General features: G+C 43.2%; 1 long non-coding RNA gene across 1 annotated transcript in view; it reads right to left on the bottom strand.

Annotated features, from left to right (window-relative positions):
• Positions 1–3,438: 3,438 nt before the first annotated feature.
• Positions 3,439–6,189, bottom strand: part of LOC109320667 — a 15,902-nt gene continuing 13,151 nt past the window's right edge. Inside the window, exon 3 of the long non-coding RNA XR_002103842.1 lies at positions 3,439–3,563. This is a non-coding gene — a long non-coding RNA (uncharacterized LOC109320667). The remainder of the gene's footprint in view (positions 3,564–6,189) is intronic.

Genomic DNA, 6,189 nt, shown 5'->3' with positions numbered 1-6,189 from the left:
TTCCTTCCCCTAACTTAATTTGCTCAAGCATGATCAGCAGAGACAAGCACACTTGTGGAGGGAGGATGTGCTTCCTGGCTGCCTCATGATTATTGCTAGAAAGGGAGAAAGGAACAGAAACTAAAGGAATTATAGAGGAGAGGAGGGAAAAGAGGTGTAGTGAATTGAGGAATCTTTTGCTGCTTACTCCACAGAGATACAAGCAGCAACATGTGCCTATACCTAGTGATAGCCATTTTACAGTCTGCTGCATCTCTTAATACTTCTCTTAGCAAAGAGTATGGTAGGGCTCTGCAACAGACTGGCTTCCCCTTCTGCCTAGTCTTGTTTTTCTCTGGTTCTGTGAGCAGCAGCTTTGTGGTGGTTAGTAAGGATAAGGAAGATTTCTCAGTTGGGGTGTTGTGGCACCCTGGGATGCCACGTGATCCTTTTAAGGGTGCTGCACAGTATCAGCACTGTTAGATATGCAACAACTTACATGATTCACAAAATAAGTCCAGAAATTCCAAATAGGAATCCATTGGATGAAAAACATTCTGATCTGTCATGGTCTTTTTGAATTCTTTGCAACAGAGAAATGATCTACAATTAATACAGAAAAATAAAGTAAGAACTAATATTTTCTGAGAGGCGACTTGAGTCTAATGAGGTTGAGAAACATTGGGTTAAGGCTACAATTAAGCGTAAGTATAGCATATATCCTTGCGCCAGCATTGTCCAGTCTGATGTCTGTCTTCCATTTGTAGCATAGAGAAACAATTCAACCGGCTCTCCATTTGGCTCCCAAACTCCTCCCTCCCTTGATCTTCATCTAGATTTATTATCTGGATGGTCAGATCTGCCCTGTTTCTTCTCTGTACTCAAAATGAGTGGAGATGGAGGACTATCACTCTCTGGATTTGGTTTCAAATTTGTTGCCCTGAACTGACAGACTTTAAAGAAGGTTCTACTCTTTAACAATTTTCACCACCTTGCTGCCTTCATTTTCAAGTAATTGGACTTGGCAACAGCCAAGTAACTGGACATAATGTGGTTAAATGTGACTTAAATATTTAGTACGTGAACAAATCAAATTTGAGTGGTAAATGCTCAATTTCAAGCCTTAAAGTGACTAGCCCTGGCCCTCTGATCAGGGGCCCTCAGTCCTCCCTACAGCAGGTGCTACTCACTCTCTCCCTCCTTCCCTCCACTGTCCTCCCTCCTCCTCTGGGCAGGCACTTGAGGTACTCCCTCCCCTATGGTGGGAGATGCTTACCAGAGGAAAACTCACTTCCTCTATCCCCACCTTCTCTCCTTCCCCTCACTTTGATATTGGCTGCCACCTTCCTCCTCCCCTATCGAAGGGAACTGGTGGACCTCAGTGAAGGTAGGTCTCAAGCACCTGCTCCCCCCACTCTAAAAGCCTGAGATTTGCTGAAATATATCATATGATATATGCTCTTCAGAACATTCATGGTGCAAGAGAAATGGCATCCTTGTTGGAAATTAACATGGATAATACTGAGCTTTTTGTTTTAACTGCTGATTATTTCTTCTGTGATAATGTATGTTCGCAGAAAGTGCAAAATAATACGAAATAAATGCCTGCCCCTTTAAAAGAAATAAAAGAAAAGAAACATGAAAGTGCAAGCATAGTTCAGCTAAAAGAATAAAATGCTGAATAGGCACCTCCTCTGGTAAGTACTAAGTGCTAAATGACTGCACAGTACCCACCAGTAATGCACCATCCCACTGGTGCATGGGTCATTTTCAACCCTACTGTGCAGTAACAATGAGCTACTGAGCAACAAGTTACTGAGTAGCTCATTGCTACTGTGCAGTAGCAGCGGCATTACAGGTAGTGCCCACCAACGCTACATCACCATAGTGAAAACTATGTCACCATAGCTTGTTACTACAATGGCGTAGCATCTCATGTATAAATGCCCACTATTACACTTCCCTCTTTTAATGTTCACCTTAACTCTAACAGAAACACAGACCAGACTTTGGTCCTTCAGAACTTTATAGCCTTCCCTGAACTTCTAGACCTTGCATTTTAGGGTTACTATATGTAAAACAAGTAAATAAAACTCTCACTTAGCTTCAAAAACATGATTTATTGGTAAAAATTTTAATATTATAAAAGCCTTTGTCTGTCTGTCTGTCCATAATGCTTTATTCACACTCAGATTGGCTGATGGAAAAAAACAATCAGAATGTGAATACGGCATTCGGACAAGAGGTGGTGGTACATTGAAGTGCTGCCATGATAGTGGGGTCATGGAATGGAGCAGGGGAGCGAGATCCCCCTGCTCCCTGGAGGTGGCAGCAATGGAGTGAATGGAACGGGGGAGCAAAGCTCCTTGGAGGTGGCAGCAGCACAGGGGGTCGGGGGCAGGACACCGCAAGGGGGGGTAAGGCCAGCAGTGTGGGGGAGGGAAAAAGCAGGCCCGAGGTAGGGGAGAAGCCGGTCCACCACAGCAGCCTAGGGTGGCAGCAGCAGTGGTGCAGGGGGTCAGGGACACCACAAGGGGGGGTAAGGCCAGCAGTGTGGGGGAGGGAAAAAGCAGGCCCGAGGTAGGGGAGAAGCCGGTCCACCACAGCAGCCTAGGGTGGCAGCAGCAGTGGTGCAGGGGGTCAGGGACACCACAAGGGGGGGTAAGGCCAGCAGTGGAGGGGGAGGGGAAGAACAGGTGGGGGGAGAAGCTTTGTTTCTGTAAGTGTGACTTTTTGACAAACACACACTTTTAAACTTTGGTATGCATCATCAGAGACCTCCTTTTATTTTTCAGAGATGCTTTCTCAGTCTTCATAGCATGGAAGCCACAGAATGCCTGGGCCTGTGTCCCATGTGTTCACCAAAGCCTGAGGAGAATGGCAACCTCTCAGGTTCCCAATAAACCAAATGCTGTAGTATAAATGTGGAGGATATCAGTAAGAGGACAATTACAATAATATAATAGTTTTGTGGGGAAACAGGTACATATCAAATGTTTCCTTCCTATAAATACATCCACTTCAGTGGATTTACACCAGATTGTCATTTGATCCCAGAATGACACAGAAGGCAAGGAAAAATATTGAGTAAGGTGGTATTGTAGTGACATACTACTCATGAACAATATCTAACCAGACAGAAATGTATAGAAATCAACAAAAAAGGGACGTTTCCGACTAGAACCTTTCATTTTAGATTTTCCTTATACTGGTACCCAGAGAACAGAACTTCTACAACTGGTTTAAAGCCTCCAAACATCAAATTGACAAGAATATGCTGTCTGTGGATGTAGACAAGTCATATCTATGACATTAAAATAGTAGATTGTGGCCATGTCTACATGTGCACTTTAAGGCGCAGTAGTTTATTCTACTGCACATTAAAGAAGCATTGTAAAAAACCATGCTAATATGCTGATGTGCAGTAGGACAGGCTACTGTACATTAAGCATTACCTAAAAAGCATGCACTTGCGCTAATGTACATTAGCGCAACTTAATATACATTTATTTAGTACCTCATATTGGAGAGCCTATATTTAATGTGCACTAGTAACGGCACTTTAATGCACATGTAGACGTGCCCTTTAACATTGTAGAGTGATGTTATATCTTGCTGAAGTCAAGAGATACATCCTTATTCACCCTTTCTGTCTATATTATCCTGACAAAAACCAAGTTCACTTAACCTGATTTCTTTTTATGAATCTCTACTTCCTTATGGCATTATTCTCCTCAGAGTGCTCACAGACTGCTCATATTTTAATTTGTTCCCAGATTTTAAATATTATTTCTGCCTTGCAAAGCACAAGATTTGCTTTTTTTAAACTTTTAAAATTAGCTAATAAACTATTTAGAACTTGACTGTTATCTGTAAGAATTAAGTCTCACCATAACTTACGTAAAACAAAGGGACATTTTCAGTCCAGGGTTATTCTTTCTAACTCAGTAACAGTATCACAACTAATATCCAGGGATTTCAGATCTTCTACTGCTGTTGCATTTCATTCTGTTCCATTCAGGTTCTTATAACTTACTGATACCAGTGATATAGTTTCATAGTTAGTAGGGTCAGAAGGGACCTGAGCAGATCATCAAGTCCGACCCCCTGCCATTTGGTGTGATGGCCAAATTTCCTAGCGCGTCCTGCAGGGCCCCACATTACCCGTACCTTCTTTTTGCCCCCTATGTATTTAAAAAAGGACTTCTTGCTGTCCTTAATCCGGGAATCTAGTCCCAATTCTATCTCCACCTTGGCCTTCCTGACTGCCCCTCTGCATCCCCAAACAACCACAGTATAATCCTCCCTGGTGATGGCTCCTCCCTTCCATTGGTTGTACGCCTCCCTTTTAGCTAGGAGACACTCCCAGATGCTTTTGGTGAGCCACAGGAGCTTTTGCGCCCTCCTGCCCCCTTTGATCTATGTTGGGATCAAAGGGGGCAGGAGGGCACAAAAGCCCCCGTGGGCTTGGAGGATCGTCTCCTTAAGGAGTGACCACTTTTTTTGGACACCTGGCTCCCCTCCCCTCTGGGACCTTAGTGCTTCCCCGACTATTCTCCTTAGCTCACTGAAGTCCGCCCTCCTAAAATCTAGGGCTGCTGCCTTGCTGCAGGCCTTTGCCACCTGGCCCTGGATGGTGAATTCCAGCAGGTGATGATTGCTGTCACCCAGGTGGTCGAGCACCTGCAGCCCCCTCACCAGGTCATTGCTGGTGGCCAGCACCAGGTCCAACAAGGAATCTCCCCTGGTGAGGCTATGCACCTCCTGGGTTAGATGGAGGTCCTGCATTCTGGTTAGGAACCTACGTGAGCGGTCAGACCTGACTGATTGCTCTTCCCAGACCTGTCTGGAAAGTTCAGGTCACCCATGATGAACACATCCTTTGACCTAACTACTTCCATAAGCTGACTTAAGAATTCTAGCTCTTCCCTTTGGTTGGGTGGTCTATAGTAGGCGCCCACCATTAAATCTCTTTCCCCTCGACTGCCTTGTATTCTAACCCAGAGCACTTCAGAGTGCCCCTCCTCTAATTCTTTGCTAATTGACGAGGATATATATTCCTCCTTAATGTAGAGCACCATGCCCCCACCTTTCCTCCCTGCCCTATCCCTCCTGTACAGCCTACTTGTTGTCAAAGTCTAGTAGGCACCATATACTCTACCATGTCTTTCTTGTATTATTTGTCAACAAGGAAAAGAGAAAGGGACATATTTCTGGAAATATTCTTATCCACACTTGGGATTCGGCAAATATATCATATGAGCTTATTACTTGTGCTTTATGTCATCCATTATGTAGAAGGTAAGAGACAGTGATTAATTTTCATTTGCTGAAACAGATGCAATTCCCAGCAAAGTCACTGCATTAGTATCAACATTATTATTATTCAAAGGACATGAGATAGAAACAAGATGCTTAAACTGATGTTTCAGCATTTCAGATTAAGTAATCTAGACCAATAGGTTGCTTGAATGACAGGCAGCAACAAATAATGGCAAAAGGTTACATATATCCATCCAGTTCTGATTGGTAGACTCAAGGCTTTAGAAATGAAACTAGACAAATGACCAATGCTGGATGAAAATCTATTATCACATCTTCACTGATTGGGAAACTATCATACTCAGGTCCTCAGCATTGGGGAAAAAAAATCAACACCCCCCCACACACACAATTTTAAATCACTAGACAGAACAGCACTACACTTAATAATCTTTAAATTATATTTTATCAAAATAACGCTTAATTTATTTAATGAACAAAACCTGAAAAATGACAGTTACATAATTAGTACCAATTACTGACATTTTATGTAATATAAATATTGTTATAACGTTAATTTAGATGGAGAAAGATTTACATTTTTTTCAGTCACCTATACTTAGTAATTGGAATAACCAAGTTGCAAATTCATGCTTTCTTTCCCCCGGTATAGCATTTGTTCTTTTTTAAACATAGGTGGCCTTGGAGTCTTTTAGTGTGCAATACTTCCACAAGAGAAAGCTGAGGGGAGATCTAGTAGCCTGTTGCAAATAGTCAGAGGGGACTAGCAGGCACTGGGGGAGTCCCTGTTTCCCCGAGCACTACCAGGAATGACCAGGAATAACGGTCACAAGCTGGCAGAGGGTAGATTTAGGCTAGATATCAGGAGGCACTACTTTACGGTCAGGGCAGCTAGGATCTGGAACCAACTTCCAAGAGAAGTGGTGC

Source organism: Crocodylus porosus, unplaced genomic scaffold (genome assembly GCF_001723895.1).
Source record: "Crocodylus porosus isolate Cpor-Errol unplaced genomic scaffold, CroPor_comp1, whole genome shotgun sequence".
Taxonomy (NCBI): domain Eukaryota; kingdom Metazoa; phylum Chordata; order Crocodylia; family Crocodylidae; genus Crocodylus; species Crocodylus porosus.
Note: the sequence above shows the minus strand (reverse complement) of the source record. Positions and strands in the feature narration are given on the sequence as shown.